The sequence below is a fragment of the Anoplolepis gracilipes genome, chromosome 10, assembly GCF_047496725.1.
Source record: "Anoplolepis gracilipes chromosome 10, ASM4749672v1, whole genome shotgun sequence".
NCBI lineage: Eukaryota > Metazoa > Arthropoda > Insecta > Hymenoptera > Formicidae > Anoplolepis > Anoplolepis gracilipes.
In genome coordinates this window covers 4,146,227-4,171,001 of record NC_132979.1, presented here as the reverse complement: position 1 = coordinate 4,171,001, position 24,775 = coordinate 4,146,227, and the positions used below count along the sequence as shown (strand labels likewise).

The 24,775-nt window shown below is 37.2% G+C and overlaps 1 long non-coding RNA gene across 1 annotated transcript in view; it reads left to right on the top strand.

The window, feature by feature from the left end:
• The window catches only part of LOC140670013 (uncharacterized), a 67,434-nt gene extending 45,759 nt beyond the window's left edge, over positions 1–21,675 (top strand). Inside the window, exons 3-4 of the long non-coding RNA XR_012047456.1 lie at positions 20,918–21,082; positions 21,330–21,675. This is a non-coding gene — a long non-coding RNA (uncharacterized lncRNA). The remainder of the gene's footprint in view (positions 1–20,917; positions 21,083–21,329) is intronic.
• The last annotated feature ends 3,100 nt before the right edge of the window (positions 21,676–24,775 follow it).

The window sequence follows — 24,775 nt, the reverse complement described above, 5'->3', positions numbered from 1 at the left end:
TCTACCGTAAGTGCATAGATTAAAAAATTTAAGATTTTTGTACTTATTAAAATGCCGTCTGTAAATAATGATATATATTGAGACACATTAGATGGAACATCTAAATGCCGAATTTAAGAGCGCTTCCAGTAACAGACTCGAGAGTTATGACGTGCCGTCGAAATTTCTATTTAGTTGAGAATTTATGATGCGCTGACGTTTGACCATGCATCAAAGCTATTTATATATGTAAGAATAAACGTTTGCCCGTGCAACATTTCATCGCATAAGAAATCACGACCGTTTCGAAATCGATACGTTTGAAATATTGAAATTATAAGCAATGTTCTCTAAATCTTTTAATATCAAGCTTGGATATTTTGGAGATACTTATTTATTTTGCAAAGAAAATATCCAGCTCGTAATGTTTTCTGCAACATATCGACGAAACGGAAACAATACGCTCTCTCGATCTTGGAGACGATGTTTCTTCAATCCTCAAGTCAATTCGTATCGAACAGTTTTGATAAAGCGAGGAAGGAAGTGGAAAAAGCGGCGTTAAAGAATAGGAAAAGTTAGGACGAATGTTCTTGACAGGTCTCTCACCAAACACGAATCTATCTATGTATCTATATATATATATATGTATGGGTGTGTACACACGCTTAACCGACAGTGAAGAAGCGCATTACCGACAGGCGCCATGCTGCTTGCAATATTGAGTTGCCCTCGGGACATACGTCGTAATTAAAGCACTGAATTATTCGTCGACTTGTTAAAGCCAGGGTGCGAATGTCGTTAGCGAGGACCAACGTGATGCACCCGCGACGTAAACAGTCACTCCTGCTTGTGAATTATATTATACGTCGTACTGTCTATCTACGACGAATATTCTGCCCAATGTCAATATTATCCGAAACCTGAGGAGGAGATTCTCCTCTTGACTACCAGACAAAAGGCTGCCCCTTATATCCGCAGTCATGAACAAGCAAAATGCCTTTGTCTTCAGTTAAGCCTTTTGTTTACTATGTCCTTTGAGAATTTGAGGATAGTTAATAATGTCAATCGATTTTGAAGGGAGCACGAGTGCTGCTCTTAATAATTTAATGTCGAGTGGAATAAAGGCCGGATACGATCGACGATGATTAAAACGCGGTTTTGTTTGGCCGATGCTTTTATAGACTGATTGCATGTTCAAGACTTAATTATCGGTATTAGTTGGTTACCATTTGGAGGATCACTTTCAAGCGACGGCGATCTAGAATACGCGAAATAATATCTGACACTTTGGAGCTATTAAATTAATATGGAATTTATGCATACACGGAATACCTATTATGAGGGATTGACCATTAATAATATCCAATTATTTAATTGTATTAATTATCTGCGATTATTTGCATTAATTATATTAATGATATTAATTATCGACGTATCGATTATAGAAATAGTTCTCTTTTTGACATTTACGATACTTCAATGTCATTGGAAACGATGATGAGTGCATCGTTGATTTAATCGAAGCCCAAGTAATCGATTAATTTGTTTTGTTATCCCGTTAATATTTCCTTTCGTCGATTGGCAGGTTCCCCATTACAACGCCTGTCAGGTGAGAGAAAAATTATACGCCGGCGACGCATTCGCGCGCACATAAAACTAATTAAAAGTAGATTTCCATAATAATTAATCTCCATCCTGATAATTTTCATTAATGAAACGTAGATGTTCTCGCGTTCTCCGTGTTTCGTGTACATCAACATTAATTCACGGCCACGAGAAGGACATTGAAGCAACGATGTGCTCGATGTAAACAGCTCCGTGTGAAATACATGCACGAGACACGTTCGTATAGCTGGTATAGCTCCGTTTTATCCCCTCCCGTCTTCCTTTCCCCCTTTCCCCTCTCTCTCTCTCTCTCTTTCACACATACATCCAACCCTTCGTGTGTCAATATTATCCGAGAGCCACGCTAGTCGCTGTCAGTACTTGGTTTCGTACGTGTCAAGGGTGAAAAATTGAGCTAGAGTTTTTTTTTTTTCCAATGAAAACGAATACAGAAAACGATGGAGTTTTTCTCTGTCATCATAAAAAAAATTCTCTTTGTTGCGAAAAAATCTCGCGTATACATAGATTTTTAAGTGATATTTATAGATTTGCAAAATGCACTATAGCACTGTATCTATGCAATGAATAAACTCATTGTCAGAATTAAACTAGAAAGTTATATGGTGACTTTACATACGTTTTCGAAAAAAAAAAAAAAAAAAACAAAGAAATATGCTAATATATAAAATATAATTTGTTTCCTATCAAAGTTACTCATACCATAAAAATTGTTCAATATTTTTGCTTTTTAAAGCATTAAATCCTCGTATTAACGCAGCTTTTGGTTTCTCTTGATATTCAGCGATTATATTTTAACATGCAAAACCAGCAGCATTAACTTTATCAACAAATTATGAATTTTTACGAAGAAAATGAAACGTTTAAAGCTTTTCACGATAAAACATTGAAAAGAAAACGATAAGCTCGTTATATTTTCCATAACTATTTTATCGCGGCAGAGATGCATACAAAGGCGTACGCCCAAAGTTACATTTGAATATTTCGGGAATTTGCATGGACCCTATGATTTAATCATTGTAGTCGCGCTCGAGGGTTAGATACAAACGGCAACCGATCTTCTCTATCGATTTCAATGATACAATGGAATTATTTGCGAGAGAACGGGCGTGTATATATTCACTGGCAACAATACACGTGCCTTCTTATAATTGATACACTTTCATTGTTGTCATCACCAAATAGTGTCCATTATAGGGTAACTCGGCATGATTGCTGGAAGGTCGGGAAAGTGCGATCCACTTTGTTCCATGTCTCCTGTAAGTCCAATTAATTAAATCGGTAATTACATTCTCTCTTAGCCGAGTGTCGGCTTTGCGAGACATTTGCGAGACGCGCGCGCACGCGCGCGCGCACGTGATTGCTCGGTATTTTATCCAACTGTAGGATTTTCTACCGTCCATTGTACGAGAAACGATTGCCGTTCGCCTGCCTTTTCGTCCGCCAACTCGATTACGCGCCGAGTTAGTTTTACTCCTTCTTCTGGTGCGCTCTCCTCTTTTTTTCTTCTGTTCTCAATTACACTTTTTATATAATAAAAGAATCCAGGCGTTCTTCTACGAACTATCTTGACGATAGTTATCTCTTTAATTAAAAATTATAACTACATCAACCTCCGAATACAATGGATTATATACAATTTTACAAGTGAATATATAACACTTGTATATAATAATTATATAATAATTATTTGCCTACACATAAGGTTAATTTTATATATCGATTATCGATTTTTTGACGAGTATAAACAAATGTATTTTTTTTTATATATAATTAATAAAATTGTAAAACGTTACAATATTGTTATGCCTGTATTGAAGCGTACAATATCGAGGCAAATGTAATCACTTTGTTCGTTTATGCAGCGAATAATAATTGCATGTTGACGGGAATCCTTCAAGTGTAGTGGGACACATGATTGCTTATGCGTAAATTTAGTGGTCTTTATTTACGCAGGATAAATACACGTATTTGTATCAAAGCTCTCTGAAAATGTAAATTGTAATTGCCCGCAGATGTGCATATCGTGTTGATTTATTGCGGCTAAAATTGGCATCGGGATTAAATACTGGCAAGCTACATACACTCATTTCTCTCGTGCCCTTGACTTATCTATAACACTCTCAAAAGTGCGGTAAATTTCATTCCGATTATTGTTTCAGGCGGTACGATTTAATTTAAATTAATTCAGGGCACAAATTCACGGAGAAAATTAGAAACGCGAAACTAGTTTAGCTTTTTGATCCCCGGAGAGCTATGAGAACTGAATATCATTTGCCTTTTGTGGATTATACGCAAGACAAGTGTTGAAACGCTTGCCGACACGCTGAATCTTTCATTCACATACCGAGAGTACGTGCTGATTGGCTCCGGCAGGTTGAATATGAAGCAGCGGTGAAGGCAGTTCAGAAATGCTAATCGCGCATGCATACTGTTTTCGTGCGTCCCGTCGGAGCGAAACAACACTTCCGCCGAGCAAAAATTCCGGCATAAAGCAGAGGGTAGAGAAACCACCGTAATAAACGCTTCAGTTGATTTTCATGACGGTAAATAATTTTGTTTTTGAATTTTCTATTTACATCTTTTTTGCAAACATGTGCAAAAATGTAATATTTATTCAACTCGCTGATCTTCTCTGTTTTATTCTAATTTCTTTTTAATATAATAATATGACACACATCACAGTTTCGAATATGTAAACACACCGTATCTCGTAGTGCTTTATTATTTGTGTAAACTTGATTTTGATAAAAATGAAATTTACTTAATATTTTTCCACGAAAAACCAGAAAAATTGTTCATCTTTCGTTTAACATATTTCAGAAAATATCTCGGGAAGTAGTTACATTGAATGATAAATTGTGATTTATGTCCTTTGCCCTCAAGGGATTTCTTTTATTCTTTCGCTGCTTAAAATGCAGCAGCTTTTATTCTACTTGAATATTCTTATCGCGAAGAGAAGCGCTGACGAGTAAATATTCATTATCCATACGCCGTTAACAAGCAACCTCTTAATAAGCGTCACAACTTTAATTCCCGTGAGTGACGAGGGTAGACTTTATAAGCGACATTGTTGTAACTTTAAGAGATCGCGTTTCTGATCCTCCAAGTGATAAAATTAACTTCCTATGTGCTTGGTTTTATATATGTATATATATATATATATATATATATATACATATACATATACATAACGCATAATTTATCAGGATATCACACTTATTAAGTAAAAAAAAAAAAAATGTCTTATTACTCAAACGGTATTCGCGTAGTTTATTGAGTACAATTGCGGAAGATTTTTTTCAAGATCGTTGTCGAGATTTAATGACATTTCTAGCGGTGTTTTTTCTCTTCAATAAATTTTCATATTTCAGGAGCAAGAAAATTTGCGGCCTCCCGAGAAAATCTCGTTACAATCCGCGCGTCCAAACAACATCTGCTCCCGGTGCATCTACATTATTTGTTTTTCCGCGGCCGGAAATGGCAATATCGTACGACGTTCTAGTTTGTAGTTAAGTGCAAACGAGGTCGCGGACCGGTGCGGCGGTGTACAATTTCGCGAAGCGACTCGTTTCGTTGCTCGTCTGGCGGAGCGAAACGAGCGAATTTAGCCGGGCAAAATCAAACCTTTTTCCGGCTTTTCTTATAGCGTGCAACCATATTTTTCCATTAAGGAATATCGTCGCTGACAAATTTATAGCGTTTTCCACGGAAACGCTCTTGCTACACGATATTAAAGAAAATGTCGGTGAAACATGACGAACGATAGCGGTACAGATGTAGAGGAGGTTTAAATCGCTTTTAAAACATGACATCGTTGCGTGATCATAATATTTTTCCCCTCGATAGTCTTGTGACAGAATCTCAAATCCGTTTATCGAGACAGCCGGCGAATGGAAGGATGCGCGGCTCTTTAAATCCCTCTCACGTCGCTGGTGTCACGCAGGTTTGCCCTGAGGTCTTCAAAAGGGTAGATTCCTTAACCTTACGATCCGAAGGCTAAGCGGTTCTAACATCATGAACCATAAAATGTGACAAATCGAATCGCGATCTTTATCTTATCCTATATGTAAATGCGTTCTAATCATTTTCAGGTTAAAAGAATGTCTAGTATAAATTTTTTTTTATTATTATGATAAAAACTTTTTTTACATATAATCATATGTGTACAATATACGCGTATATTCTCTTACTTAACATGTATTTTTAAAGAGCATGATGCTTTTATTTGCGTGATGTGTATGACGGGATAATGTTGAATGGTCAACTTTTATAGTGTAGAAAATGTCGATAATAAGTTAATTAAAGTATATCGATTTATCAAAGTACATTGACTTATGCGCAAATATAGTTTCTCTAAATGCGGAATCGATCCCGTTTGCAAAGCTGCGAAAATATCGGAATCACGTGCTCCGTTTAGATCCTTTAGATCCTTCTCACGTCGTTGGTGTCACGCAAGTCTAGCTCCACGAATTTCCGAGAGAGAAAAATCTTCGGCTACAAAGCTGCACTTATAAGAGGCTGCGATTACGTATTCTATCCTGGGGACCTCGCTTTTACGAAGCTATGTGAACCTTAGCGCCATCCGTTTTAGCTTTCTGATCCCTTTGTTCATCCTGCAACTTTTGCCTATTCCATCAGTTTGACACATTTGCTAGAACAGTAGCGACCGTGAAAAAATTGTGTTCTCCAAAACAGTCTTTCATTTTAAATTAAAAAATTGAACGCTTTGTGTGTCTTTTATCAATTTTTATTTCTATGTACTAAATTTTTTAAATTAACTCTTACAGTGTATACAACAGGTTTATAACTTAAATAATATCGAAAGCACATTACATACGCATATATACGTCATATAAAAAAATGTATATACATCATATCAAAAAAAGAATATTTTATGAATGTCTTTGTTTTCTATTTTATCTTGCCATACTTGTCGTGAATAGAGAGAATGGACTTTAAACAGTAATGTACACAGTTCTTTATTTTTGGCTCACTCCTTTATTAAGACTCTTCTTTCGGTGAATTTGCCTTGTACCGTTTTGACAAAGTTAATCGTTCTGCTTTTACTTTAACAAGAAGCAGAGAGAAATAAATTATGGCCCCGCAACTGCGATACTCTTGGTCGCCGACAAAGTTATCAAAGTTGCGGACGCGCACCTTGTAACTAGTGTTGGCGAAGACGGAGGAGAGGAGGAGTGCGAGGAGAGATAAACGAAAGATGGAGAATGCGGAGCAAAGAATGGAACGCCTGTGGTAACAACTTCGATGTACGAAAATTTACGAGATAACGGGTAAAGTTTAGTACGCGAGATTAATAATGGATGAATTATATCGCTTATACGTATTTATTTGTCCGCAAAAGTTTTATATTATATCCCTTTAATTTTATGTCACCAGATCTTGCGATCCGTTAGTCTCTCATATCGATTATCGGGTGATAAAATTAAATCGCGTTTAAAATATTTCGTGTTTGGTGTAAAGTATATTTATAAGTACAATTTTGAAAATGCGATGAATAATTCTTACTCTTTCTCGCTATGTAACACTGTAATCCGCGCGGTTTAAGAACTTGTAAAGCGATGTAAGGGCTTCAACAAAATGCCTCGAGATCTACGAGATTTCCTAGAATAATATAAGAGTCCGCTAAAGCCAATTACTGATATCTCCGACTAGTACTTACTTTCACCTAAGGGCAAACTTTTTATCAGCGTCTACTATCTACTTCCTGCTTTAGCACCGTGTCGTCGAAGATTTGCATAATCCGTTTCTTCCGCGAGCCTACTGAACTTCTCCGTTTCCTTTTTCTTGTCTCGTTTCTTGCTTCTGAGTTTTGGTCATTTTTTTCCTCACCATACTTTTGTGGTACCCTTAAAAAGGCTTCATCGATTCGTCCCTCACGTTTTTTTTCTCTTTTATTTTTTTCATTCTCAATGGTTCGAAAGTTTTCCTCTTTCGAACGGAAGTTTTCACCAAGAGCTTCGTTTTATTCGGTCCGAGTTATTCGTTCAAGTTCCACTCTTTCTAGGATCGCGATATCGCAAAGACATTCATTAATGAAGTCATTTTCTCTCAATAACCGCTCGTCTCTTCGCGGCGCGAATTAACGTTTCTAGATTCTAGAAAACTTTCTATTTGCGTTTTCTCGCGGTTCAAATGTCCCCGACATCTCTCCGTTTTCGATTATCATCGAGTTTCGCGTTGATCTTGCATTTGAAAGAATTTTGCGTTACTCTTTGAACCCATCCTTTCTTTGTCCCCGACAACCTGAACAAATATCGCAATCAAAGTGCAGACATAAACGGGTATTGTATGCGACAGCTTCTATCGTGCAGAAATGGGGATGATTAAATACCGTCTCTGTTTATACGAAGTAAATACTATTCTATTCTCTTCTTTAGGGCACATTGCAGTCTGGTCCCTTGCTAGAGTCTTTCTTTGAAAACAAAATGCAGCCTTCATAGTCCCTTTTGTTTCTTTAAAAAGTTTCGCGTTTCTCCGGTATGGATTTTTCTTTCGCTCAAACGATGCTGTTGGTAGCAGCTAGACAGGAGGAATCGTTAAAATATCGCGAGCGTATGTACTTTCTGCGTATGTGGATTCTCTAGAGATATTTTTACAAGGGACGGTATACATTCTATAGACGTGAGAAGGAATATTTTAGAAGCACGTACGCGCGCAAGCTCGCAAATACTAAATATTCATGTAAATTGAATAAGTCAAGTAATGTAAATATCTAAAGGACAAACACGGTTAAATAAATTAATATTTCTATAGACGTTACTATAGGTTCCCGATTTGTTTTGATAAATCATAGTATAATTTACATCCAATATTAGCAATATTTTGTAAATTTTCAACATTTTTATCTTTCGGTCGTTTCTTATTTGTTTTATCTTCTCGCGTTTACATAGTGTGATAGTGTACGAAGCAACGCTGCGCGAAACATTTCCAATAGCGAGATTAATGCGGGTGACACGACTGGAACACTTGTGCGCCTCGGGCGCTTGCCGGAAGATTTGAGGAAGTCCGTGATAGTGTACGCTGGTCACGTACATACGAAATTCTCGGCATGTGAAACTGAAATTTGTTGAGCCAGTCGGACAGGAGTTTATTCGATTTTTTGGTGATGTCGACGGGACGTATACATTTGCTTGAAGTTCGATGTTTCCATTGATAGTTTATACCTCTATAGTAACCCCTATAAGGGTCTTCGGAAATATTCGCAAACATCGGTGATGTCACAGGGAAGACAACATCTCTTGTTAAGTCCGTTTATGTGCTTTCCTTATCATCATTTTATTTAACGGATCGTAAAAGATGTTGTGTTAAAAAAACTTTTTCAAACATCAAAGCCAAATATTTTGCAACGTTGATGAAAATATTATATGTATCGAAAGAATTTTTTCGTGATTTCACGAGTCGGATAAATCATCGATATAGTTCGCAGTTACCAAATTACTATCATCCACGGTAAATGGACTGTGGATTGAAAATTCATCCAAACCTGCCAGATTCTCTTGATTGATGTGGCGTGCATCGGGATTGAAAATTATACATTGATGAGATTTGCAACCGTGATATTATCGAGTACAACTTTTGCAATCGATATTTTAGCACTTTGTGAATGTTTGCTATATTTAAACTTTTAGTTTCTACGTAATATATAAATAAATGCTTCCAAAGAGAGATTCTGTGCAATTTTATTTTCGGCTATTAAAGAGTCGAGTTAAAAGATGTTTATATATCTTTCAAATCTCATCTGCATATTATTTTTAAAGAGAAATATATCATTCTTTATAATAGCATAAATAAAAAAAAAATCTAATTACGAATTTATAAATTTAATTTAATCGATAATTACGTAATTTATAACAGCGGTAATAATAATGGCAATAATTTTCTCCTTTCTCACCGTTTTCTAATCGCAGGACAAGAAATTCTATTTGACAGTTATGAGGATAGAATTGAGAATTAAGCAGTAATAATTTTCTCTATCTTGAATCTTTTGCAAAAACAGCCTACTGAGATTACTGAGAATCGTGTTTTGCCAATTATATTACCGGAGCGGTGCCAATGAAGTATCATTCTAGAAATCGCTGATCTAAATTGTTTCCAAATCGGTCTTCTTGCACAAGCGGTAGTTTCCGAAAATGGCCGTTACAACGTAATCATAGTTGGCTTTTAGCGCGAGAAAACGTGTAATAACGCGTCGAATAACGTCGAGATTCACCAGAAGTTTAATTACTAAGTCGGTGAAAAACATTCCTTCCTCGCCAATTGGTTTCTAACCGGGTTTTTGCTGTAACCACCGATCCACGATGAAAATGCAATTATCTGATGAATCGCTGTTCGTCAGTAGCCGATTTTAGCTTTGCAGGCCACAAAGATTACTTCCGATTTTCCTCAGGACTATCGTAACATTAGGATAACATTTTAGTTGCTTTTAAAAATTGAAGAGCAAACGGAAATTATACATCGTGCAACATCGCCTAAAGCATTGGAGAATTTGCGGAATTAATAAAAAAAAATTATCTTATTTTAATGTGAAAAAAAAAATATTCTCATATCTTATCAGACTTAGTATTTAATGTTTATTCAAAATTTGCGATGAATTTTGTGACACAACCTGTTCCATTTATATCAAGTAGATAAACTTCCATTGAACTAATGGTTACAAACAGGTACTAGGTATATAACACTCCACTCTGTGTAAGCAATTTATAATGCAGTATAAGGAATGCAGTCCGTTGATCTGACGTCCATCGCCTACTCGCCGGCTACGATCGGCTAGTTATACCGCTACTAAGATATGCAAAATTCGATTTCGCTTGCGGTCGCGCGGCATCTTGGATGCTGCTATCCAGGCATAATTCAACTCGCTGCAAAATGCATGGCTTGAATTTCGCTTTGTCCGATACTCGGGTTTCGGCTGATGCTTGTCGACGGACGCTTCCGTTATATGGATGATGTAACAGCACCAGTGGCGGTGGCGGCTGCGGCGCGACGGTACAATGCAACATTCATGCCGTGAGAAAAGGGCGCTTGGGAAAACTCGACGGGGCAATCGATATATGCCGGATCCATCGAGTTAACGCGGATTTATTTTAAATTAAATATGACAGCGCGAAATTTTTTATACATGATATAGAGAGATACGAGCGTAGATTATACGTAAATTATTATATATATGTATTATATTTTCTGATGGCAATATCGACGTCGATTGTGATCGAAGCGTCGTTTCGTTCAAAATGATTACAATATTAATGAATTAATGTACTCGCGAAAAGTTATCGTCTCCCTTTCTCGAAAAGTGATCGCGGCTATTATTGCGCATAAATCAGCGAGCACTGCAGATCCGACGTAATTTGCAACTTTTAATCGTGTTCGGCGCGGCAAACGAATCGCGCTCGAATAATCCGACAACGATCGTCATCGGGACTTTTCTCATCGCTTCGCCTTGCACAAGTTTGCGCTGTCTCTTCTTCATTATGAGAATTTTTATCGCGATTTGTTACTCTTTTTTTTTTTTTTTTTTTTTACGAGAGTAATTCAACGTATCCGTCATTTGTACGCTTCTTTCGGGCGATCAGTCGGCCCGGAGGCTCGATTATTAGATGGCAAAAGCCAATCAGTTTTCTCGATTGTTGTCTGGGTTTTAAGAGCCGAGCGCTCGATCGGTTCTTCCAAAGGGTCGAGGATAAAAGGGCGCTCTTTACGAGGAATGGATCGAATAGCTCGCGGCGTCTTTCTTCTTCGCCTTTTCGAGGATCGTAAGGAACGAGGGATCCCTTCTATTTTATGAAATGGAAGGAAACGGCGAGAAACGAAGGCTCGACTTCAATCTTAGGTGTTACGACAATGGAGACTGCGTGTAATAAATAATAAATCTTAAAGAGAGACACTCGCGGCTTATAAAAACGGGCACCGCCGTCGTATGTTTTGCTGTAAAAATTTTTTTATGAAGCTTTAAACTCGTATTTTACTTCTTCCATTACTTCTTTTTGAAAGCACACATCAAGTCGGTTAAAACGCTTGTATCATGCAAGCTGGATGATTAATTTTTCTTATAACGCGATCTATTTAAAAATGATTAAGATACGTACTGTTAATCGGTTTTGATTATTTTATATTAAATTGAGCATGTACAGTATACCGGCCAAAAATATATCACCTTTAGTATTTTTGAGTATAATTTTATTCAAAGTGCATAGATATTTATAATATCATAATATATGTTTTGATAGTAAATACAACTTACCAAATAAAATATTTTTCATAAAATAATATAAAAATTTAATTTTAATAATATAAAAAATTAATTTTATAAGTAAGTAAATTAAATTAAATTTATGCTCAAAAATCTTAAAGGTGATATATTTTTGGCCGGTACTGTACATACGCGCACGATATACTCAAGTAATATCGAGTGTTTTATTACCACTATTTTTTTTAAATTAAAATAATTTGATTGTTTAATATTTTTAAAAGCATATAACATCTAACTTGACGAATATGCGATAGGATTTACTAGGATTTTTGCATAAATCTACCATCGGCTATTGAGCCATCGATGTAAGTAGATTGTATCGCGTAATCCACTGAATCTACTGAGTAAATTGCCACTCGTTCTACTCGTCGAAGAACGAACAAATACATACGAGCAGTGATGGACCAATGCGTATACTTGCTCGCGGTCGTATCTCGCGCGGTTATTTCAGCGATAAAATATTTATTATTCGCAGCGCACGTGGCGGCGAGTACGAGCGGTGGAGAAATGGCCCTAGATTCAGAGAATGGGAATATACACTCTCGTTGATTTCTTTGATCCCTTATGGCCGTGCCGTGTTGTAAATCTTACCGTTAATATTGGACGCGTACGAAGAGGCCTGACGTAAGCGTGTCTTAAATTAATACACGACTGCGAATATTACAGCATTTCTGAAACAAGACTGAATTATTTCTCCGGTCCTCGGTACCTCTCGGTTGTGTTCTGCCGATCATGAGGATTCCGGGGAAATATCTCATGCTGCACGTCTCGCAGAGGATCATGATTCTTACGAGCTTTCTAAAATCCTGATAGCTCACGCGCGAGGGCAACGGCTGCGATAAAGATTACGCTTCGTGGATTCCGTTCCGTAGAGGGAGGGAAACGGGCGCGCAAAAAGAAGGGGACACGAAGGACGACATCGGCTGCCTCGTGATTTATAAGGATAGATTTGCCCCGACTTGTTGTTTATTTCGCCGCGGCTGACCGTAATTTTTCTCCGGCGATCCAGTTACCCGCCTTTCCCACCCATCCCCCCATTTGACACCCACATCTGGTCGGCTTTTCACTCGGTACTCCTCGCACTCCTATAAACCTTTACGTGAAGCAAACTCCGCCAAGTCTTGGAGCGAAACTCGAGAGATCGCAGCCGACAAGATGGATATCATCAAGCAGTATATACGTCTGCACAGGAAGCTGACCCATTTCCCGGGAACCGACCGATCATCGCTTTTTCCCGACGGGAAACACTTTAATCGTGTTATGCATTCTCCTCCTCGCCTTTTTCTCACTTTGCTTCCCATGCATCCCGGAGGGAAAACGAGAACGAAATTCAGCGCGTTATTCTCTATCGAGTTGACCTGTTTCGAACAACTGCAAACTGTTACTGTAACTACTGCTCTTTGTATCGAATTAACGCTTGTAACTTAACATGTACAATGACTTCAGTAATTCTAAAAGGCTGCATTTCGCTAAATTCTACGGAATTTACACAAAAAAACAGTGTATAAATTTTAGTCTGAAATTTTTTTTTTTTTTTTTTGTCACATCGATGGATGCAATAAATATTTCACTTACCTGCATTGGAAATTATGAGTTACTCTGACAAAACGTATGTGGGTCAGTAAAGTTTTCATTTTTGCATCGCATTTATTCAAGCGTATCGATCTAATAGGTCTCCCCGAAATTTCACGATAATTGCGCAAAATTGCTTTTTTTTTATCATTGTGATGTCAGACGCGGATTGTAACGCGATAAAAACGGGACACGTCCCATTTCTCATTTTACGCGTGTTTAATGACTATTACTGTAGTATCTAGCGGCGAAACGGTTCTGTAATTCGTCGAGGCGCAACGCGGCTTGTCAGCGTGACAGGCAGCGACAGAAATTAACGGTTCCATTTACAGTCTGGCGCATTAACTCTCCCATACCTTGTATCACTCGTTAAAGTCGGACCCGTCTCAACTCTAATTAGCAACGGCAGAACCGGAGGTATCGCAGGCGGCGACTCTCGCCATTGACCAACTGCATTTAACCTAGTCTCTGGCAATTTCACGGTAACGATAATCGTCTCCACGAGATTATAACTGTCGCAATCGGTTATTTTACAAGTTCTGCGGAATGCTGCGGAATTTTACGTGCAAATTGTGCCCTGCAGCGGGCAGAATGTCATCTCATTGTGCTAATAATAATGAAATTGCACGCATACAATGTGAGTTGGGTGTTAAGCTAACAACGGATTATAAATCTCGCGGGCTCAGAAATTCTCCTTTTGACGTATATAGGATTACTCGCTATTACATCGCGTAGAATCTCAATGCCCGATTTTTATTTATCGTTTTATATATTTATCATTTTATATTTATCTAGAAAGAATTCTTAACGCGTTTTAACCAATCAATAGACACCTTCCTTTCTGTTGATCTAGTGTATAGTTTCATAATGGTTATAGTTACGCGTTAATTAAAATAATTAATAGACATATAAATATTAAATATGTATGTACGTAAAATATTCTTTGTAAGTGCTGCAGCATTTGTCAACAAAATGCAATTCTTCCTTTGAGCTATCACATCTAAGACGCATAAGATTTATGAATAAAAAATTTTGATAATAAAAACTTAAAATAATTTTAAGCTCGCGGAGAATTTGCAATTGCTATGTCGTATTAATGGTAATATATGCAAAAAAGGTGTAAGAACGTGTAACACAGAGCGAGCATGCAGATTTAGGAGCGCGACATAAGCCTCCGTGTCCCTCTTAAGTTTCAGAATATTCGAAAAATTACAACGGTCTCCCGACCCTGTTCCCGAAACTCGGCAAGCATACTTTATTGCTCCAACTTTGCCACTTAAAGCAGGAATATAAGAACTCGAATTTATCGTACGGGCCTGGATCCTGGCAAAGCCGACATCGGTGGCAGCGCGAAAAAGGAATATGGTCGCGTATGTCGTCACTCGATTGTATCGAGAGTGCAAAAACATAACGGCAAGAGAGACATTCCTTATCAATGTTCCTATCGAAAGCTTAAAAGTACTTACCGAATTTTCGCGACGTGATATCTCTATCTCTGACCTGTCGATACGAAGAAAACGTTACTGAGAGTAGTAAGAAGTAAAACTTTTCAACGAGAGAATCCAAGCTTGTTACGAAATGGCATTTTCTCCTGCAATAAAACAAACAGACTGTAATGGAGCGGCTAATTTTTGCGCTTCATATTTGTGTTATTGTCTTTTATATTTTATAAAAAAAATAAATTCATTTCAACAACATTCAACAAATTGCCGTTAAAGCCACTTAATGTGTTACCTATGCATACAGAAATCGAGCGTACTGATTCCATCCAACTCGGTGTTGCATGCAACCGCTGATTTTCTCAGTCCATTTAAAGCACACGATGGTTAAATATAAACATTATGAAATATTGCGAATGTTTGATCAGCGAAGGGTTGCTACATTGTGTGGCGAGGCATTTATACAGCTAATAATTGATCCATCTTCCTCAGGCATTTCGAAACGACCTCGTTTCATTTTGAAACATTCGTTGCATTCTCCATTTTCTCTACGCTCTCGCATGCGATTATAAATATTATATCCGTTGCAAATTGATATATCTCTTAATAGTATAGTATCGTAGCGAACCTTTGTCAGCAATAAACGCGAGAAAAAAAATGAAAAGGAGAGGTAAAAAACGCACAATAGAGTGAGGGTGAAAAGTTTAAGCACCCACATATTTGTCACGCGAGAAGAAAATACATCATTGTAGCTCAGCGGGGTTTGCGATTACATAACGTGTCGTGAGATTCCGTCGCGTAATTTTGCGGCGACGTGACACCGCCTATGCCATTACTCTGATTAATACCGTATTAATTCGTTGACCGCGCCATTGTACATTTCTTTTTTATCCTCTTCGTGCAATTAACTGAATTAATTCCGCGTTAATCTACCAGCTCGAGAAAACTACATGTAAACTCTTAATCTACGCGCTGACACACCCGACGTTCAAGCGGATATGCTTATCCTCGTCACGATATTCGCATGTGTTGGGATATCGGAAAGGAGAAATTGTTTGCATTATTATCCTTCTGATTGACGCGAATTGATCCTGTCTTTTTTTTCTCGCGTGCCAAACACGATTTCTTTCACGTATCACTGTCTACATTGTGCGTAAACGTCGTGGTAACAAGTCTGACGTTTCAATTAATCACGATGAAAGAAAGAGTTTTTTTTTTATAATTTTATTTTAGAAAGGTCATACGTTGTAGAAAATGTCCAATCTGATAAGGATACAAAAGATATCTGACATTAATCGTCCCAGGAGATTATTTTACGTGAGAGACTTTAAGCACCGCTGCGACGTCTCTCGAGATGTTCTCGTGTCAAACGTTTCTGACATTTCCGCAAATGTCATTTGAGCGAGACAAGTCCCGAATGTAAATTCGACACTACAATTCCCGTTATCTTCGCCGCTGATAAGGATTTCCATCTACCGCGAACTGGACTCGCTTATCCAGTGCCATTGCGAATCGTTCGCGCTGATACGCGTAATTGAGGTGCGAAATTATTCGCGATTAAATGCACACCATCAAAATTCTCGACACACAGCCAATTCAAATTTTGCACGATTATTTCGCGAGTGTAAATTGGAACGAAATTTTTTTTTCACCGTTGACGAATGAAAAATTCTCTAAATCGCAAAGTACTTTAATGTATGGAAATGTTATTTCCACGTGCTACACAGTGGAGAATAGCAATTAGCTTGTGTCGGAAAAAAATGTATAGACTGGTTAGCAAAAAAAGAAAAAAAGAAAAAAAAAAAAAAAGAAGACAAAAATATTCAGAAAAGGCTATAAATTTTACGAATGAATATTAACAACGTGAAAGGATAAACGGTACTCTAATAGAAACAAAATGCTTTTCTGTTTCTATTAACGACGCATTCTGGCATACGAATCGATTATTCACGTTTCCATGCCTTCTAATTTTATGCGACCGCAGAGTAGAGCGTCGTATCGTCGCGCTCTCATTCTGAAATTAAATTCACGCGAAACACGGCGTCTTACAACCTTAGACTTAATACTATTAAGCGATGAAGTTCGCTGTCTCGCGGCAGCTCTCTCTCGCAACTCCCGAAACAGTCGTTTCTATCACGGCGCCTTTGCTGCGGTCCCGACCGTGTCTTAACATCGGATTATCGTTGTATCGAGATCTTTCGGTCAGGATACCAAGGTCTGTAGGATCTCTCCGACAGCGTATTTGGGAATTGGCGCAACTATGGTGAACTACGTTCATTGGCGCGTGCTTCTTTGGAGTGGTTACCATTGGCGTGTTGCTTGAAATTTACGGAACTTGAGGCTTTCAAAATTCCCTTTGCGCTAATAAATTATCTATAAAATACATATAAATACGTAGTACAGAGATGTTTCAGATTTTGCATAAAATCTCTTTTTACGTACAGAGATGTTCAAATTACTTTTAGGCTCGATTTTTTCTTAAGAAAAATATCGAAAGATTAATCGCTTCTAAGTAGCAAACATTGAAATTTCGGATGGTTTTTTTAGAATTTTTTTAAACGTATGAAAAAATTTTATCTCTTTAAATGGAATTTGCTTACCTTGTCAGTTTTTATAAAAAAAAAAAAAAAAAAATAAATAAAACATTCATAAAGATCTGTGAAAGATGAGTTTTGAGATTATAGACATTATGTTTGAACTACTTAATAATTCATGATTGATCAATTTTACGGAAGTAAATGCGAATCAGTTTGATTAATTTCTTTCATTAAAAGCAGATACACGTTTGGCTTCTCGGGAATAACTCGTTCAATTATCTCATGAAGCTTTCCACAATGTGCTTCTACTTCTACAAATCGGATCATGGGAATCTAATCGAAAGAGAGGCAAGGACTCTCGTCGCGCGGAAACCGCACACCGTGAAAACCGCAGGTGTCGACGATGCTGGGATAGCCCCCTCCCCCTGCCCCCTGCCCCCCTCAACCTTTTCTCATCTCTCGTGCTAGTAACATCTCTATACCCGCCTCCTCTCTTTCTCCGTGCGGGCGCAAGTGAGTTTTCTCAAGTACGGGAAACGACGCTATGCTCTCTCGGTTGTTTGTTATACGCGAAGCGGCGGGTGAAATTAGTCGTCGTTCCGCCGGCAACCCCATTTCTTCCGCCCCCCTTACGCCGCCTTGACAAACCTACGAGCATGCAGCGCGCACCATTCCTCCCGGATTCACCTCGAGGAACACGCAAATGACTTCATTATAATGAGCGCGGCTCGAGACCGACCGTCTCGAGCTCGCTAGATCGACCCGCTCTCGTTCGTTCGCGTCCCATTTATCTCGCAATACTTCCCGTAAACTTCTTAACCTACGACACTGTAGGAAAGATTACGTCTTCAAGACGTTACATAACTTTTTTATCCTCCCGGGTAACGTTATTCTCTCTTGTCTTGGACCGTCATGATTATTAATTCTCTCAATTATTACTCAACGATAGTACCGTAAAAACTTTTAATGTTGACTCTTAAATCTAAATAATTCTATTACTTTTATATAGAACGACATCTTTTATTCGTTAATTTTTCTTCTGCGATATAAGAACGTATATAACATTTTTTAAATAATTTATTTTATCTGAGAAATGCGCGCACGCATATTAATATCTATATATGAAACTCTGTTCGATTTTGGAAAGTTTTATTTATTTTAAAACATCTTATACGGGTTATCTTTGTATTTTTAAAAAGTTTTTATTATTATCAGTATAATGAATTTTGTCATTAATGAATTTTATCCAAGAAAAGCATATTTTTACATATCTATATGAAACGTTAATCGATTACATATTGTGTACGATTCGCTAGTCACAACGGTTGATAAACAACAATTGAATCTTGGATTTTCTATATCTCGGAATTATTTTTAACTCACCTCGCATTCATTCTTGACTTAATTAATTTATAATTATTTAAGATATTTAAAAGGAATATTTATTCATAATATTTTCGTGTTTCTGTTTCTTCTTGCAAACTACTGAGAATATCTTAATACTACATACTATATTTGTGACAATAAAATATATTGTAAGAGATAAATTAAATTAAATTTTGTAAAAAGAAAATATTTTTCTTCACCCTTGTGCGAATTATATTTCGGGATCAAATTATATTTTAGCGGGATATTTCAGCAATTACACATTTATTTTATTTATTCTTGGCAGCTTTTCCAAGTTTAAAAAATATGAATTTTTCGTTTTGTCATAAATTTGCGTACTTCTTTACACTATAAATTACGAAAGTTACATGTAATTTAAATTTGTCAAAAAATATATACTTACGCGTTTTATCATCGCGCGCGTTTGCGGTACGATGATATGAAAGTAAATTATTCCAAGCATACTGAGCGGCGAAAAAAACGTGTTATCATCTATAAACATACCGCCTTCCATAAACGTCGTAGGGTCGCTCTTGTTCCATCCGCGCGATCGTATCCATCCCGTTTCGCTCACCCCATATGGGGCGCGCGCGATACGCGCGTAAACGACCTCCCGCATCCGGTTGGCGCGACGGAAGAGTGCGCGTCAGCCTCCTCCCCCTACTCGCTCGTTCGCCCTCGGGTGTGCGCAAATTTTTATCGAGTGTAAGACACGAAACACACCCTCTCGCTCAATCGGCTTCTCGCGTCGGCTAGCGCGACGCGTTTTCACGACGTCGTCGGTTCGTAAAGTCGCCCACTGCCGTCAGGCAGATTTATCGGCCGACGTTCCGGCGCTTCAGCCAACGGAACGCCCGAAGGAACGGTTCCCGGGATTCGTCGGGATGTCGCCGGGTGACCGACCGACCGACCGACCAGCCGGTTTTCCCGGGGAAACTACGCCCTTCTCGACGTCACTTAATTCGATGGAAGTCAATTTTCCACTCGCATGGCTGCTTGAGCTTTCGCGATACCGAATAACTGCGCGAATTTTATTTTTGAGCACGCAGCAAATGAGATTGTGAATGTTATGTGAAATGTCGTGAAAGCAATAGAATAAACTCGGATAAGATGGCCATAGTTTTTTATTGTACAATCCAAAAAACATACTTTTATTTTTATTATTTTTTAATAGTAATTTGGCATATTATCTTCACTCAAGCTTAAATTTCGTAATATTATCGAAATTAAAAGGAAAATATTTAATAGAAATTTTATATTATCAAAATAGTACCTACAACATAAGCATTGGCCATCTTACCCAACTTTTAAGGAAAAGATGTCCATAATATTTATAAAAAAATAATGAAAACGAAAATAAAAATTATAGGTCATATAATAATTTACATATCTTTATAATATGTCTAATGTCGATTACGATAGCTTAACTATAATTTATTCGACGTTATAACAGTTTTTAGTGGACAAATGAAAAACTTGCAGATAGTCAAAAGTAAAAATATGATATAAAATTCACAATATCGTTATTTCGAATAACGTAAACTACTGTAAATATCAATTTTTGATAATGACTAAAAAATTACAGCCTATCGCCATCTTTTCCGTATGGCCATTACACCCTAGTTTACCCTACTTTTGTTAGTTATATGTTTCAGGGCGTAAAAAATTACTCTAGAAAGAAAGCGATCTTTGAAAATTTATAATTTTTTAAATTTAAGTAACCTCTTTTAACAATTTTTTAAATCTTAAATTAATATACGAAAAAAGTGCAACAACTAATGTTTGTCATGTTTTCATAAAATTATAATTTATAGTAATAATTTACACTAATATTTATTATGCAGCAATACATTTAATATTTCAATTCTTCAAAACATTTTTTGAAATTATTATTTAGAATTGCTAAAAAAAAACAGTATAAAAAAACAATAGAGTTGATAAGACGTTTTTCAATTAATTTTACATCCTACGTAACTCTATTTAAATAGAAATTTATCTTGAAATTTAATCAGCAAAATAATTAACGCCATCGTAACGATATCTATGGATGTGCAAGATTAGACTAAAATCGTTCGAGGAAGAAGGTATAGTGGTGTGATTTTTTTTAGCGACATCGAAAACAGCGTCTTGTCCTGGGATCGAAATGCGCCCCGTACAACGGGACTCTTTATCGGCGAATAGAGTGGGATGAAATTGGCGCCTGGATCTGGGACAGGCAAACTCATGATATTATCACTGGCTGCAGTAACACGAAACTGAGATAAGTTACAAGCGTGAGTATCGATACAGTAATGGAAGTTACTGCCAGAACGTACATATATACTGCTTTCTCGTAGAATACGTGCATTAAACTTGGTTGTAATGTTGCTACCGATTTCAGCCTTTTTAATAGCGAATACATTCATTATTATTACTCGAATTAATTCACTTGTATCATAAATTTGACCCTATACGAACGTTATACGATCGTGATTATCGATTCGACGTATCTCGCGTGATAATACCACGTCGTATATGTAGATTATCCAACGTGTTTGGACCTAAATTGCCGTTGCAGTCGTGCATCCAGATGGTATTAACGATCCTCGCGGGAGAACCACGCGACACATCAACGCGTCAGTGACCCCTGACCCTCCGAGTCTGGTTCGCAATCGAGCTTGGCATTCATCCTTTTGTTCGCATCCTTGGCATTGTCTCCACCTTGATCCTCTACCGAGACTCTTAGAGTTGCCTCATGTTACTATCGCTGTCTCTGAACTCTCGGTCTTGGAATTGTATTCTATACAACCTCTATTTTATCGCTGTTATTGTGTCACTGCACTTAAACGTATAGCTAACTTCTGTTATTGACATCACCTTTATTGCTTCCCGCTCAGATAATAAATCTTGTCAAAATAAAAATTAGATCGATATCTTTTGGAATTGAAATATTTATAGTTGTAATTATAGTCGTTTGATACATTAATTTTTTAATTGACTCTAACTAAAATAGCAAAGTGTTTGCAAAGTGCTATCGTTATAATTATTTAATTTACTAATTGTCAATAATGTCAATAATGGGAAGTTTTGATAAGCAAGTGATTAGTGAAACGAATTAAACAAGAATGTATTGGCATGTGACAAAACGTGACATATCATTTATTTATCTGTATATTCTCAATGACGAATTACTAAACAAGATTGACGATATAAATTTTAATTAATATATTTCTATTTATCTTTATACAAGTATTAATAAATAAATGAAAGCAATTAAACAAACTTAATTCAGATTATCCATATTATATTATAATAAGCGGGCATAATATTCAATAAACTCAAACAGTGAAGAAAGCTAAGAAAAACATTAGCCACATAATTTATTGTATCAATTATTAAAGTTGAGCGAGTTAATTAAAACTTTAGCTGCAAAATGCTGGTTGTCATTGTAAAATGGAAATATGAACCGAAACAAAGAAATATACATAATTACTAATTGCGATTCTCATCCAAGAATATCTACATCTTTCAAACGCTGTTTTTTAGTTACTTAAAGCACTAATTGTAAGTATCGTTAAAAGAAAGCTTGTCGGAGACACGCTTCGCTTGCGAGTAGCGCGTGTCACTTGCTTCACCGACAGACATCGGTCGGTGGCGGAAAAAATGACGGCCGGTGGATTCTGACGAATCGACCTCCCCTGTCCCGTTCTACTTACGGGCCTCTCGATTTCTGTTCGGGTCATGATGAAATATGCAGAGGAATCGCTCGACGAGGTACCTACGACGATCGCAGGCCAATTTATGTCCGTCGACCGGAAGCCACCGGTGGATTATTAATGCACGGGGCCGATAGTTTCGCCGCGGAAGCTGCAGCTGACACGTACAAATGTCCGCAGTCACGTCATTAGTCCAGGTACACACTGCCGACTAGGTAAATTCGCTCGGTATAACTTTTACTAAGCAATCTCCATGCCGCGGACTTTACGCTTAATAGCTAAACAAGTAAAAACAATATCAAATATTAAAAAAACGATGTCCAAGATGTAGATGTATTTTCAGAAAATCACAGTTTATTATACGCATTATTTTACTTCATATTTTTATTTTTATATTTTGTGACGGCAGCGGTATTTATAGTTGAAATTTTAATTAACCCACTTAAGCTTTAATAATGAGCCAGACCTTCCGCTTCCAACCATACTTACACGCCGCTGTAAAATTACTTACTGACTTCTACTACTTCGTGTGTTTGTTAGGTTTTTACCATATATTCTCTCGGTGACTGCGCGCCAAGAAATGTACCTTATAATCGCGACGTAAGATTTTTCTTAAAAAATATCAAAGAATCGTTGTATAGATGTCCAAAGAAATGTATAAACTAAACAAACTTTATAACGAAATATAAATTCTCATTAATAATATGTCTTTAAAAAAAAAAGTGTAAAAAGTTTTATTTCGTAATAACTCGGTTATATTTAGAATAAACGTAAGATGAATGACATTGCTATATAATTTTATAAAGGTCAGGCGTGCGTATAATGCATTACTGGACGTTGCACACCATTAATCAATATTATAAGATCGTGATCTATGATTGCGAGTGTCATATTATATGAATCGACTAGAAACCTCATTTCTCATCCCCCAGCGGGAAATGCTTATTGTTAGTTTGATATACTCGCGTGAGTCAACAAGCGCCATAAATTCCACACGCAAAATTCACAACGGCCACGTGCCAAAGTAAGCACTTGATCATCGCGACGACGCGAAAACGGCGTGCCAGTAAACGAGTGAAATTTTAATCTCTACTTTTCATCGGCGCCGTCCGCGTGGCTCGATATTACGAGCGGTTAGTTCCGAAGTTTGTTTCGAAGAAATCCTAGTCGGTCGTGCTGGAGTAGTTGGGAAAACTCGTTTGTTTGTATTTATGACGACTGCGGGAGCGTGAAACGTACGTATTAAGGGCGCTCCTGAGACTTTTCTGTGGATCTCACAACTCGCGGGGAAAAAGGTCGAGGAAAAATGGCGATAGCAAAACGACACCGCTGCCGTAGACCACTGCCGGTCGCTTCCTTTATAAAACTATCACGGCCAACTTTTGCGATAGAACTTTTTCCTCGGGCGAAATTAAAAATGTTGCAACGGGTAACGATGACACGTGGCGGATAACAATGGAATAAGGTGGATTTACATTTTTAAACGATATCCTATTCTAGAGTTAAATTGTGACGCTTAGCTGAATAATTTAAACGAGTTATTTAACTTGATTTACCGCGATATTTTGCGGGATACGAACCAGGGAAGACAAAGTAAGAAATTAGAAAGTAATTAGCAATTCTTGCGAGGAAATTGTAATAATAGGTCTCGTATCGATCGTTGGTCTCTCCGGAAAAGTATACGGCCCATTTTCATTCTGGTTCTAATTTACTAATGAGCACGCGATAGTTTTCGTCCGGCGCCTTCGATCATTATACGCCGACGATCCAATTTCATAAGTAGGAAAAGTCTGGAAAAGAGACTTTACTTACAGGAATAGAAGATCCTCTTTAAATTTTAATTACAGCCGATGCAATCATAAAATTATTTTGGCTTAACTCCATTACGCAAATTATTAGAGAATATTTTGACAAAAATTATAAGCGTATATTTAAAAATATATTAATCTTCACATTCTTTAAAAAACACTTATAAACTTGTAAATATATATATATATATATATATATATATATATAAACTTTTTCAAGCAATTTTCATTATGTAAGAATTATACAAGATATCTTCACGGTCGTGATTACTATGGTACCTGCAATCTCGATTACAAATTCAATTTAGAAGGAAAGAAATATTGAAAAGAAATTATAGATTAGATAAGATATCGATGAAAAGCAGCTTAAGATAAGCGAAGGTAACGAACATGATAGCGAATCTTGAAGGAGAATAGCGTACACCATGGTTCGTCTTAGATCACAGCGCCAGGTTCATTTCTT